The 14,949-nt window shown below is 46.4% G+C and overlaps 1 protein-coding gene across 3 annotated transcripts in view; it reads right to left on the reverse strand.

Annotated features, from left to right (window-relative positions):
- Window positions 1-12,388, reverse strand: part of RFTN1 (raftlin, lipid raft linker 1) — a 200,507-nt gene extending 188,119 nt beyond the window's left edge. Inside the window, exon 1 of one of the 3 annotated variants that reach the window (XR_010155125.1) lies at window positions 12,117-12,250. The gene's annotated coding sequence lies outside the window, so the exon portion shown is untranslated. Of the gene's footprint in view, window positions 1-12,116 lie in introns of all 3 variants that reach the window. The other 2 variants (XM_516313.7, XM_009444986.4) reach the window with 2 other exon arrangements.
- Between the last annotated feature and the right edge of the window lie 2,561 nt (window positions 12,389-14,949).

Consider the following 14,949-nt stretch of genomic DNA (forward strand, 5'->3'; position numbering starts at 1 on the left):
CCATAAAAAGACTGGAAAACCACTTCAAAAGGATCACCTTCTTAAAAGACTATTTTTCAGCTATAATGTAGAAAAGGCTTAGTTTAAAAGTTCATTTTTACTATCAACTAGCATGCACGCATTTAAATAATGGGGGCAATAAATGCAGTTATATTTTCAAATACAAATTAGCTTCATTAAGAGTAAGCCCTCATTTGCCACACTTGCTGCTAATCTAAGGCAGCCTGTAAAGCTAATTTTAACAAATGCCAACAGCTCGTGACAAGCAACCAGAGATGGGGCAATTATATGCAATGATGCTGGATCAGCTGGCAACCCCATTTTTTATCTCTACACTCAAATTCTGTATTTGAAGATGCAAGCATGTTTATTACTTCATTCAGTCATCCAAAGTAAGAACTGATCATCCAAATTAAAAAGTCTTTACATGATAACGACATCTCTCTAGATCCAGAAATATAAATTAAACTTAAAAGTTCAGTAGAGTATTCAGATGGTGTCAGATTTTTTGCTGTCCTGCAACAGAGTCTAAGAAACCCTAGGATAACTAAAATGTACCCGTCGAAAGTGTTCCTGATCCAGTGCCAGGTGTAAAGAACAATCTATATCAAACCGTATTAACGGTTTATATGGTACCACTTTTTAAAAGTGCATGTGTATTTGTTTATAAAATCCATACTTTTGAAAAACTGACAGTTCATAAACCACCTGTTAGCAGAACTTTTTTCTGAGTCATGACACTATGGGCTACATTTTCAAGTTTTCTTTGTTGAGCACGCATTATTTTCATGGTTGAAAACAATAAGGGCACTTTGGGAGGCCAAGGCAGGTGAATCACTTGAGCCCAGGAGTTCAAGACTAGCCTGGGCAACATGGCAAGACTCTGTCTCTACAAAAAAATTTAAAAAAGAAATTAGCTGGACATGGCAGGTCCCAGCTACTCGGGAGGCTGAAGAGGGAACATTGCTTGAGCCTAGGATGTTGAGGCTGCAGTGAGCCATGATCTCGCCACTGCATGATTGTGCCACGGCATGCTACTGCCCAGCCTGGGCAACGGAGTGAGATCTTGTCTCAAAAAAAAAAAAAAAAAGAAAGAAAAGAAAAGAAAACAATAAGGATATCACAGCCAGACTCCAGGACGGCCCTCAATGATCCTCCTGGTATTCACACCCTTGTGTGGTCCCCTCCCACAGTGAATAGGGCTGACCTGTGTAACCAGAAGGATATGGTGGAAATGAGTGTGATTTCCCAGGCTACTTTATAGGAAACATTGTGGGTTCTACCTCGCTCTCCTAGATCTCTCGTTCTGGGGGCAGCCAGCTGCCATGTTGTGAGGACACTCTATCAGCAGGATGAAGTTCCACTGCAGGGCAACGAGGCCTCCTGCCAACAGTCAGCACTAACTCAACACCCATGTGGAAGTAGATCCTGCAGCCTTCAGCCCGGCCGACATCCTCATTGCAACCTCATGAGAGACCCTAAGTCAGAAGCACTCAGTTAAGCCACTTCTGGATTCCCGACTCAGAGAAACCATGCAAGATAACATGTTTGTTGTTTTAAGCCTCCAGGTTTTAGGGCAATTTACCACCCATCAATAGATAATTAATCCAGGCAGTTCATGTTAACAGTCTTGCTCCTATATGAGAAGTGGCATTGTGGAGTGGTTGAGAGCTGACTCTTCAGCGGCCAAGTTTTGGTGTAATTTGTTACACAATAAAAGATACCTAATAGGAGTGGTGTTTGCATTATAAGAAGAAAACACTTGCTTACCCCCACTCCTCCAACCCCCACACCTACCACCATCTCAGTCTGTCTCAGGAGGGGTCTGAACCTGAGTCCATCTCTGCTCTGCTGCTCTCCAGCCACCCTTCGCTAAAAATAGCTCCCACTCAGAACCTGCTACTCAACATGTGGACCTCAGACCAGCAGCAGCATCCGGGATCTTGTTAAAAATGCAGGATCCCAGGCCCCATCCCAGACCTGCTGAATCAGAATCTGTATTTGAGCAATAAGTGATTCCTTAAAGTTTGATTCACAGTACAGTTTGAGAAACCCTGAGCTGTGGCAGTGGCTCTTAATCTTGACTGCACTTTGGAACCATCTGGAGAGCTGTTAAAAGCCCTGATGCTCAGGCATTTAGGGGTGGGGCCAGAGCACCATTATTTTTAAAACCCCCAAGTGATGCTAACATGCAGCCAGGGTTGAGCATCAGTGCTCTAGGAGCAAACCCAGTCTTCTCCCACTCCTAGCCCTCTCCAATCTCCTAATAGCCAGGACTCAGCAGGGCCCAGGATCTCTCCTACAGCCTCATCTCCAGGACTGAGAACCACAGTTCAGAGCTCAGCCATACGGATCTGCTTAGTTCCACATCCCTCAATCTCTTGAATCTCTTTCTACCTCAGACACCCCTTCCCAGTCTCCTCTGCCATCCTCCCAGGCAAGCACAGGCACCTCCTACATTTCTGTCCTCCTCCATCCTCTTACCTCACTTTTCCAAAATTATTTTAATTATAAACCACTTCAAACATATGGAAAAGTACAGAAAATGAGATGTCCATGGATCCACCACCTGGATTTCACAAGTGCTTACATTTTTACCTTATTTGCTTCAGATAGTTTATTTTTGGATAAATAGACATCTTGGACACAGTCCTCACGCCATTCCCTGTCTCCCTATCTTTCTATCCCTGCGTGTACTCTTTTACAATCTATATATAACACCCAGAACAACATATGGCAGAGATTCTGAGGATTTCTCAGTTCACAGTGCCCTTAGTTTCTCTGTACATTTTTTAATGGCATGCCCTAGACTAAAAAAAAAATACCCAATAGTTCCTTTTATTAAGTAGTTAGGTCCAAACAACTTAATACTTATTCACAGCCTAACAACAGCAGCCTTTCAAAAAATAGCACACATAAACTGAAAGAAGAAGTATTTTTTCTTTCATTCTTAACTAACCACAATTACTTGCTAATGGGATGTGTGCATCTGTTGGACACTGCGCAACTTCTCAAAACTTGGAACCACACTGAACACCACCACCCTCATTTTCAGTTCCACACTGATTTTCTTAGCAACTACCCAAAATGTAGCTTGTAAAGATATGACATCATCAAGAGTAATACGGTACTGTCAGATGTTGATATTGTGAAGTGCCTCAAGCTAGTAGTTAGCGTGGTATCTGACAGATGTTAAGTATTGCTGCATTTCCCTCAAAGATGTGAAAGATCCCTTGGCCACCCTGTGCCTTTGCTGCAGTGCCTTGCGGTATCTTAGCACAGAATTTGGGAACCACCAATACATAGTATTATGTATGCTCAAAAAAGTTACTTACATGCTATTGTCTCTCCCTTAGCACTCACACTCCCTCTCTTGCCCTAACTTGACCTGCTCCAGGCAAGAGCTCCCCAGTTCCCTTCCCAGCCTGCCTGTCTTCTCTCCAGCTCCAGGCAGACATCTCCAAGAACTGTTTCAACATCTCCACCTGGAACTTTCTCTCTTCACCTGAGACTTTCTCAGCACTTCTGGAAGAATATGCCCCACAGAATGCAGCACCTTGCCCAACAAGCCTGCTCTTCCTCCTGCATTTCTCGTCTCTGGGTGGTACCAGTGCCCTCCCAACATCCAGGCCCCAAACCCCAGTATCAGCCTGCTCTCGCCACCATCCTCACCCTGACATTGGCCCATCCAGAGCTGGTGGATGCTAGCCATTCCTCCACTTTATTCTCCAAACCAATCTGCCATCGCAACAGCTACCAACGCTTTCCTGGAATCTGCCTCCCCTCATCCATCTAATTCCTATCTCCAGCTTTCCCCACATTAACCATTTTACACCACACAAGTGGCTCAAAGAGCATAATCACATCTGCTGTGCAGCTTGGAGTCCTCAGCCTCAATCTCCCTCCATCCTCCCTCCTTTCCAGTCCTACCTCCCATTGTTTCCTTTCACAGTTGACCCTAGAGTGAAGTCAGGCTAAGCTGCTGCAATCTTTTGTACACCCTCAGAATTCTCCAGGCACCACCCTTTTCCTCCAGTGGACCTCCACCTGACATTCCTTTCCCGTACCTCTCATCTTCGCTATTAGTCAGGGTTCTCCAGAGAAACAAAACCAGTCAGATGTGTGTGTGTGTGTGTGTACCCAGATAAAGAGAGACAAATAGAGGTATTTATTATAAGGAATTAGCTCATGAAATTGGGGGGCTGACAAGTTTAAAATCTTCAGGGCAGGCCAGAAGGCTGGAAACCCAGAGAATAGTTGATGTTGCAATCTTGAATCCAAAGGCAGTCTGGAGTCAGAGTCCCTTCTTGTGGATCGCAGTATTTTTTCTTAAGGCTTTCAACTGAATGGATGAGGTCCACCCACACGATGGAGGGTGATCTGCTTTACTCCAAGTCTTCTGATTTCAAAGTTCATCATGCCTAAAAAATAACTCACAGCAATACCCAGACTGGTGTTTGGCCAAAAACTAGGCACCGTAGCCTAGGAAAAACTGACATAAAATTAACCATCACGCTCCTGCAAGGCTGAGCTCTAACAGGATTGCCACTCTAGGCCATTGATTCATCCAATAAATAAGTAATGAGCACTTACTATGTGCAAGGCCCTGTTCTAAATGCCAGTGATACCAAAGTAAAACAAAAGAGATTCACACAATAAAAGAACACGCCTGCCCTCATGGACCTTACCTTCAGAAGCCGAGAAACAGGCAATAGACAAACAAATAAAAATAATACACGAAATCCCATTTTTAAAGTATGCCAACTAGAAAAAAACAATGCAGGCGGGAGGGATAGCAATCACAGGAGGAGGTACAGTGTTTTAAATACGGGGATTGGGAAAGGCCACACCCAGAAGGTGACGTTTAAGCAAAATCATGAGGAAGGCCACAGAGCGAGCCATGGGATAAGGGGGAGGGTGGGCTAGGCAAGGCAGTGGCAGGTGCAAACAAGCTGGGGTGTGGGGCCCCTGGGAGGCTGACCAGACCTCAGGGTGAAGTCAAACAGGGCTGGGGAGACAGAGCGTAGGCCTGGCCGGGACGTGAGCACTTCAGCTTTACCCTGACTGAGTGGGAAGCCTCTGGAAGGTTTCGAGCTGAAAGAAGACATCAATTACTCTGGCCATGACTGACCATGACAGCAGGGAACCCAGATGACAGTAAGTAGAGGTGTGAGCAGTGGTCAAATTCTGTATATGTTTTGAAGGTAGAAAACAGGATTGACTGATGATTTGGAAAAAGGGGATGAGCAAAAGAGGGCATCCAAGACACCTCTAGGGTTGGTCACCAGCACCTGCAAGGCTGGAGTGGCCATCTTCTGAGATGGGTAGAAGAAGCCAGGAGTTAGCCATGTTAACTCCACCCAAGCAGAGGTATGCAGTGGGCCTCTGGATGTACCATTTCGAGTTCAGAGGAGAGCTCCACAGCTCTTGGTAATGCCTCATCTCCCTACATGACGGTAAATTTCTGGAAGGCAGCAAGCAGGTCTTCTTCATCCCCAACAGCAGCTATTCCAATGCCCTGCCCATAACAGATGCACAATAAATACCTACTTAGGAGCATCTTTCGGGAATAGGAAAGACACTTATCTGGTACAGGATGGTAAAGGGCATTTGGAATATTCCATCTGTGGCTCTCAAATTCACTTTCTTAACAGTACAGCACAGGGGTTGGTCATACAGGCTCTGGAACCAGACTGACTAGGTTCAAATCCTGCTGCCCTTATTTCCTACCTGTGTGACCTCAAGGAAGCCATTTAACCTCAGTTTTCTCATCTGTAAAATGGGGACAACTGCAATATCTACTTCTAGGGTGAGGACTAAATAAGGTAGGGTGAGTTACTATTTAACAGGGCTCAGAAGAGCTCAGACACATAGAAAGAGCAGTATAAATATTAACCGTTTTAGTACTCTACTGGGATTACTTGTTGCTCATTATGAAGATACCTTTTGACCTACTCTGGCCTATAGTCATGATTATGCCATACTGAAAAGGGCACTTATAAGGTATCGTAAGACACCAGAAAATCCCAAAAGACCTCTCTAAATTAAAGAAGTGTTTAAATAAACAACCTGATTTCTTGTGCTTTATATTTCCAAAATTTGCTAATACATGATATGATCAGGTTCCATTAACCAGAGTCTATGATTAACCAAATCTCTTCTTACCCAACTTTCTGAGTAAAATCTATTACAACAGTTCCCCCAAATCTGAGGAACTTTAGCTCTATTCCATAAAACTTGAAGGATTCCTCAGGACAAAGGGTAAGAGGCAAAGTAGGGAGTTTCAAAACACACACACACACACACACATACACATACATACACACACACATGCACACATCCACAAACATGCACATACATACACACACACAATGCACATAAACACACATACACACACATACATACACATACACACATACACACACACACACCTACACATACACACATACATGCACATACACTCACATACACACAAACACACACATACACTCACATACGCACATACATACATATATACACACACACATACACACATATATATACACACACACATGCACACATACGAAAGCTGATAGGCCCCCGTAAAGAATAAATTGTAACCCTCAAGGAGGTCTGCCTATGGAACAACACGACGGGACATTTCAGGTGTAAACGCCAGAGAAAGTTGTCAGTGAGGTGCATATGGCTTCCTGGTTGAAGAAGTGTGGAAACCTCCAATACGGGATCTTAAAGTAGCGTAAGAGTTTGTCGGCATCAAACAACTGAGCCAAGCATAGCTTATGTTGATTTCCCACTTCTGGCTGGACTTGCTGCTTGCAGACACCTGAGGAGTGGCTTCCTCTCTCCTGTGAGGCTGGTTCTGAAGTACTGTACAACCCAGCAGAGGTGACAGCCACAGTACCAGCCCTCCACTGTCCCATGTAACTGGGACATCAAAGCTGCCAGCCTTCTCCATCACTCCCTGCACCCCGGAGGCAGGTCAAATCCAGGAAAACTCTAAATGAAGCTTTCAAGTACCCCAAATGGTGTCTCCTCCATCTCAGTCCTGGCAGGTAGCCATCACTGCAGAATGTGACCTGATTTTCCAGCTCTTTGGTTCTGGCCCACTGAGAGTGATTTTTCCTCCTGAATTCAGCCCAGGTAGGGAGTAAGTCACACAATTGCATATTTAAAAGCTGAACTGAATTCTTATTTGGAGAGCAAGGAATTAGCCGGGTTCAAGCAGTGGCTATCGCTTGCCTGCTGTACCAGTTTTTTATGAGAAAGTGTGTTGATAAAACATGCAATGCTAATAATGAAAGCCCCTTTGGGGCCCAGGAGAAAAGGGAGATTCAAACGTATGTCAAAAACTGAATGTGAATGGAAGGAAAGATCACACACACACACACACACACACACACACACACACACACCCCTTTAAAAGGTAAACACAAAAGCAACATCTGGCTAAATGTATCCCTTTGTCAGTGAAAAATAGCAGAAGCCCTAGCCAAGTGTGTTACCAATTCTTAAACTGAAGGGTAAAAAAAACACCACAGAGCAGCACTGTCAAACAGAACTTTCAGCAATGATGAAACTACTGTCTGTGCTATCCAATTCAGTAGCCACTAACCACATGTGGCTCTGGGCCACTTGAAATGTGGTGAGTGAGACGGAAGAACTGAATTTTAAATTTTCTTTTCTTTTAATCCATTACATTTAAATGTAAATAGCCACATGTAACTAGTGGCTACTGTACTGAACAGTTCAGCTGGCAACGTCTTTCTGTTCCTTCAATAAAATTGTAATCCTAATCAACCAATAATATTTTAAATTATCATCAAAATTAGTATAAGCCCCTGGCTGTGCCAAACTCAGTAAGCTTAAGACAAAATGAAAACAAACAAACAACAACAACAAAAACTAAAGAAAATGATTGCAGTGTATCATTTCCTGTAACGCTGTCCTGATTATCTAATTTACATTTCTATTATAATATGGCTTTGTGTATTTGGAAATCCGTGATTGTAGACAGATTTTGCCTTCAAAAAACCAGAATGTCACAGTCTCTTCCCTTAAGGTCTTAGAAAAATGAAAACGTGAACTTAGGGAAAGTTAACCTTGCAAGCTTCAATTTCCTCAGGGCTGAAGTGAAGATAATATAAGTACTCGCCTCTCATGAGGATTAAATTCAGATAATGCGTGCAAAATGTACAACAGTGCCTGGCAAAGGGTAAGCACTCAGCAAGTGGCAGCTATAATTATTAGTATTTTATTAACAATATTAAAATCAGTAATAAAGAGAACAGTGTTAATACAATGAAAGTTTACACTGAACAAAATTTTCCTAGGCCCAAACCCTTTGAATGTGCTTTCCAAGCCATGGTAAAGTGCCCTCTAGTAAAATACATCCTGGGGCCCTGACATCTTGACACCCACCGTCAACCTCCAGAGAGGCGATCACCCAGATGGGTATCACGAGTCACGAAATCACTCCGCCAATGTTTACTGTGCCCCTACCCTCTGGCAGGCACTGCGCTAGGCTTTTAAGGAGAAGGGAACAGTCCCCAAACACAGTGCAATGTCTCAAGACTGAGCTGTCTGCCATCTGACTCCTGCAAAGCTTGGTCAGCCCTGGGACACCTTGATGAGATGCAAAACATGCATCCTGGGGTCCCACTCAGACAGAAAAGTTCACTTCCCGTTTCCTAGATCAGCCAAGGCAAGCTTTGGCTGTTGGCACCACAGAGAGGGACTAAGTTATTAGGGGACCCGAGGGGCACAGGCCCATTTTCCCAGTCAGGACAATAAGAGGGGTGTTGATAGGCCATGTTTCTCACTGAGAGGCCAGATCACTTTCACAAGAGAGTCATTCTCTGAGTCTTAACAAAGCCAAATCTGACCTGCCCCTCAAAATAAACACAACCCCTTTCAGTAGCCGGCTGTCCAAGCCGGTGAAATCTAAGGGGACTCTCCACCAAGTTAATATCAACCATACCAATAGACCAGAAATCCCCCGGGAGTTTCTAGGCAGAAGCTTAGTAAAATTCTGTGGGGCTTGGGGTTATTTTTCTTTTAATAGAAAGCACTCAATCAATCTTCTTTCACAACCAAGGGTACATTCCCCTATGGAATTCCCTTCTCTGAAAATCTCTAAAAATAAAATATTCATCTGATCGTCTGCAATGATTTAAGTTTAAACCCATTTTCAGGCAGAGTCAGGGACTTCCTATGGCCCCTCCACCTATAAAAACATGTTCCCCACTGCCTCAGATTCCCTCTGGCCCCAGAAGAACACTAGTCAAACCATGCTCTTGACTTTAGGATAGGAAAGACAGGGCTGTAGTATCTGGAATCTCATACTTGTATTCTTTGCTGGTGAGACTGTAAAATGGTATAACCATGTTGGGAAAAGGTCTGGCAGTTTCTCATCAGGTTTCCATATATCTCCTTTTTGACCCAGCAATTTACTACTAGGTGTTTACCTATGAGAAATGAGAACACATGTCCCTACGGAGACTCGTACACAAATGTTCACGGCAGCTTTGTTCACAATAACCAAAGAAAGAAAGAAAGAAACTAGAAGAAAGAAACTAGAATAATCCATGTATCCATTAACAGAATATAGAAACTGTGGAGTTGACCTACTCCGGAACATAAGTCAGCAATAAAAAAAGACCAAATCATGGATACGACATGGATGAATCTCAAAAATATGGTGAGCTTTACACAATATTGCAGAATTCCATTTACATGAAGTTCAAGAACAAGCCAAACTCACCTATGATGAGATACAGGGCAGTGGTTGCCACTGAGAGGGTGAGGGCAGAGAATGACTGAGAATGAGGATGAAGGTACTTGCTGGGGTGACAGTAATATTCTCTGTCTTGATAAGGACTAGGGTTACACAGGTGCATGCATCTGTCAAAACATTATGCAAATGGTACTTTCCAGATTTGCACATTTCACTATATGTATATAAATTTTATCTTAAGGAAACCATAAGCACATATTGAAGTCGAAATAATAAAATGTGTACTAAAATGTTTAGGAATGACCTGTACCAACATGTGTAATTTACTTTAAAGTGCATAAAACCATAAGCTGGACTTATGGATGGACACAGGGATGGCTGGATGGTTGGGGGAGGTGTGTAGTTGAGCAAAGATGGCAAAATGTGAATTAGACTCTAGGTGTGTATATTTAGGGGGTCACTGTTCTTGCAACTTTTCTATATCTTAAAAAATGGGATGGGGATAGAGTCACAGTGTCCTCTCCTTAGTCCACCAAGTTAGAAATTTGGCAAAGCACCATGCCCCACCAAGCCATGGGACCACATAGTTTCAATTCTGCTGAAAAGAGAAGACTGGAAGAACATAAGTAGCTTTACAGGAACTCACATCACTCATGCCAAAGATTTTCTGCTTGTTTCCCTACAGACAAAGCAATTATTTGAATGTAAGCCAAAAATTCCTGCTCGAGAGGGAGAAAAAGAACTCACTGACTTGTATTCCCAATTTATTATCTTTCAATTCCTGTACCAAATCTACTAGCTAACTGGACAACACTCCACTTCCATTTGCCCCATGTCCATACAGCCAAAAAGCAAACAAAGAAAAACCAACCCAGTGACTTGATATACAAATGCAGCCAGAGGATGACGTGCCAGCTCTGGGGCTTTGAATCACTCAGGCGGGCCAGAAACCCCACTGAAGGCAAAAGAGGATGCAGAGCTCAGTCTGAGGTTAGAGTGATTTCACTGAGGTTAGCACACACGCACCAAAGAGTCCCAAACAACTTGCTTCGTAACCCCTCTCTGGGGTTTGGTGACATCTGGGGTCACTTGAACTTCGTTGGGATTCAGCTGTTCAGAGGTACAAATTAGGAATCCCGGCAGCAGAGAGGCCCTACCCACAGGCCCAGAGGTCGCTCACATTACACCCGGCTTCCTTCCTGGCAAGGCCTTAACTTATCCTGAGATGACACACGATGGCAGGGGTTGGAAGATGCCTAGTTTAATTGAGCGCCCAGCTCCTGAAACAGCTGTACCGACTACAAGGGTTCCAGCACATGAGTTGCTGGAAACTGGGGTGGCCACTGACAGAGATTGAGCCAGACTTTTTTTTTAAAAAAGTACTTCTTGTTTGTTTGTTTTAAGCCCCCAAAGAAACTCACTGACACCACCCAGCGTCCCTAGGGATCACCCATAACCACACAGGGCAGCTGAGGGCAAGCACAGAGGCACAGACAGACAGCAGGGAGCGTGCCTGGTTCTACAACCTTGGCCTCCACGCGGTTCTTGCTGCCAAAGGCAGCGACACCGGAGGTGAAGGGCACCAGCCCTGGCCTAGGACTGGGGTGCGCGTGCCTGACAACGGGGCTTCCCGAAATACACAACCACCTCCTCCTCGCCCAGACCCATATCCATCCTGGCGTCCCTTGAGTCTAGAGAAGTGGGTTAAGACAAGGGAAGAAAATCCCTTACAGAAGCGAGATCCCCGTTTTCAGTGCTGGGGACTCTCGGCACCCGCGTCCCTGTGCTTCTAGTGGTTCCGGCGCTTCCTCGGAGCGCGCGGCATGTCTGCTCCTACAGGTCCAGCACCTCTGTCCCCAGAGCAAACCCACCTCCCAGGGCACACGCAGAGGGGCAGTCAGGCACCGCCTCCACCCTGCCCCACCCAGGCCGCGCGCACCCCGGAAACCTGGACTCCGCGACCAGCTCCCTCCTGTTCTTTTCCGAGGACCCCAGCGGCAGTGTGTCCTGGACCCACCTGTAGCCTCCAAGCTCCCCCACCTCTGCGTCCTTCCTAGGCGCTTCTGAGCCTGCAGAGCCTACGACCCCCAACAGGCTGCTCCGAAGTGCCTCCCCCTACACCGCTCCAGGAATGACTCCCCTACACCCGTTCCCCGCAAAAAAAAAGTTGGCCCAAGATCCAGGCGTCCCAAGGATCAGCCCAGGTCCCCATCCGACGCGGGCCAGGGGGTGCTGCTCTGGCAGCTCCGGAGCCCCGGCACAGAGCAACCTGCAGGGAGGCGCCACGCGGGGTTCCCACTACCCGCCAGAGACCCGGTCCATGGGGCCAAACGGAGGGGCCTGTGCCGGTCGACACCCCAAGCCCAGTCGCGCCCCCACCTACCGTATGGGACCGGCGGAGGAGAAGGCGCGGGCGCGGGCTCCCTGAGGCAGCGTGTTCCGTCCCGGGAGGAAAGTTTGTGCCATACAGAGGAGGCGGCGCGGGGAGGACTTGGGCGCCGGTGGGTGGAGGCGTGGGCGGTGGCGCCGCGTGGTCGTGTGTCTGTCACTCCGGCGATCGGTGCGTCTGTCCCTCGCCGGAGCCCGCGGCCGCCGCGCTCTCGCTCGCTGCGCCCAGCGCCCGGCGCGCTCCGGCTCCAGCCCCGACGCGCCCCCGCCGCCGCCGCCGCCGCGCGTCCGCCGGCTACACTTCCTCTTCCTCTGAACTCATGTGCAAAATATGCTACGCTGCATCTTCAGGGAAAGCCTCGCGGCCCCTGACAGCAGCCGCTGGAGCGGTGGGCCCGCCCAGCTCTCCCCGCGCCCCCTCGGAGTTCCGCCCGGTCACCTCCACGCGGCCGAGCTGCAAGCGACCCTGGCAGCCTCAGAACCCAGGGGTCAGGGGCTCATCGATCCTCCCTCCCAGCCCCTCCTAATCAAGGTTGTGTGCTGTCAGGAAGAGCGCCTGGGAGACAAGGATCCTTCAAGATTTGAGCCAGGATGCTGAAAGGGCGACTGCCATCAAGGTGCTGATGGCTGGGGGTGGGGTTGGGGCCGACTTGAGAGAGGACCATTTCTCGACCCCATTCCACAGGTGGGAGCATCCGTAAACATCTCAGGTGCTGCTGAAATTATCTCTTGCGAGTTAGTGCTTCAGGGAAGGGTAATGCCACTGTCTCCGTTGCCATCCCTTGGTCTACCTACTTAAGATGTCCAGAGGTTTGAGAAGATCTGGAGAATCACCTTGCGTGGCAACTTGAGGCACCCAAGGAGAAAATTATATAAAGAGTGAAGCACTAGTAAACCAGGCTGCATTAGTAAAGTGAAGATGTGAGGCAAGGAGCCATTAGAAAATATTTTCTTCCTAAAACTAAACCAAGCAGAATTACAGTGTAGGGGTTGAGAGGGGGAACTTTAAAGTCAAATAATCAGGGTTGGATTCCTGGCTTTAGTACTTACTGGCTGTGTGACTTTGGGTAAGTGACTTAACTGCTCTGGGCCTATTTGTCACATGGCACTTCTTCGTGGGTTATTATATGTAAAGTGTTTAGCAACCACTCTATAACTCAGCTATTATCATTATTATAAGGGGGCTAGAACAAGAAGGGTGAGATAATTTAATTAATTATCTCCATTTTCTAATTGGGCAAAGAAGACCCTGTGTGGGCAAAGTTAAGCACTGGAGCACACAGGGTGGAGGGCTGCTTTAGGGGCCCAGCAGTGTTTCCATGAGGTCCTTCTGGCACTAGTAACACTCCTCCAGCAAGTAAGGAAGCACTATTTTGTTTTCAGGGACTTCCTGTTACCACAGCTTCTCAGAGATTTTCTTCCTTATTTTCTCTTTCCATAGCCTTTCTAGTTCTGTTTTGCTCCCCCTCCCTCACCACTGTTTTGTTTTTATTTTTTTTCTCCTTTCCCTTTCCACCCCACCTTTTCCTGGTGTCACACTCACCACCACTATCCCCAGTGTCCCCCATTTCCCCCCTACACTTGAGCTTGCCACATGAAAGAAAATAAGACCAGGTGACCACGTAAGTCCGGGTTCAGACAGTAGTGCGCGGGGACATTTGCTCAGGGGCATCACCAGAGGTTGTGAACACCCATTTATGAAGCCAAAGGGAGGGGTCTTCATGCTATCTATCTGCCCGAGGCCTTGAATTGCTGCAAGTCAGGGTCCATCCAAAATCTTTCTGATCCTTTGCTGGTCACTAGGCCACAGAAAGAAAATAAAATTGATAGGTGTTAACCGGTAGGCATTTAAAAGAAGATAAAGGAAAAAGGAGGGTGGGGGTGGGGGAATGCAGCATAACCTAGTTGCAGTGTGCTTGATTTCTTTTAAGCAAATCATTTTCATTCTATAAAACTTTTGCACACCGTTGTGTTTTTTGTGCTTTTTTTTTTAAGACACCAGTGCTTGAGGTTAATATGCTATTCTGATTGCTTCTATTTTCTTCCACTCAATATTTTCCTGAGTGCTAATAATCATGGGCAAATGTCTTAAATGACTTTTTTCCCTGCTTGGATCTGCATTTTTGAGGGTTTTCTAGAACTCCTGATCTTCTTGATATTCTGATGCTTCCTACTGGCACATAGTAGGTGTTCAGTAAATATGTGTGGAATGAGTGGATGAGCCAATAGCATCCAGATCTTTCAAGGCTCTTCTTAACCTGCATTCAGCAATTATCCAGAGTGTTCCAATTCTCTTTCACCTGGAATATTTAATGAGGAGCCAAATGTTGGATTCACTTGTGTTCTGTAGAGAGCTGCCTGGATTTTCCACTTGACTGCTATGGACTGGCCAGCCATGGGAGAGACCCTGGGCAGCTGGGTCTCACTTCTAACTGACCTTGCCTACCCAGCCCCAACCCCAAAGATGCTGGGACTGTATCCTAGTGGGTTACCTTGGCAACCTCACAATGTCATCTGTTAGAATGTCCTAGGGCGGCAGCTTTTAATTCTATCACAGCGGTCTCATCGGGGGTCATGTAATAGTGCTGTTTTTTCTCTGCTCACACTTCCTCCCCCTGTGATTTAACACTAAGTACTCGGGGAGGAGCTGAACACGGGAAAAACCAAGCTATTACTGCATGACAGGTCACAGATGGCCCCAGAACTGGGGTCCCGAGTGTTCACAGTCAATAAGACGCAGGTCCCAAGCTAATGGGGAAGCTGGATCTCCTCACACCCCCTGTGGAAAGAAGAGGAGTTAAGCCAGCCTAGGCAAGTGTAAGAAGCTG

The sequence above is a fragment of the Pan troglodytes genome, chromosome 2 (assembly GCF_028858775.2).
Source record: "Pan troglodytes isolate AG18354 chromosome 2, NHGRI_mPanTro3-v2.0_pri, whole genome shotgun sequence".
Taxonomy (NCBI): Eukaryota; Metazoa; Chordata; class Mammalia; order Primates; family Hominidae; genus Pan; species Pan troglodytes.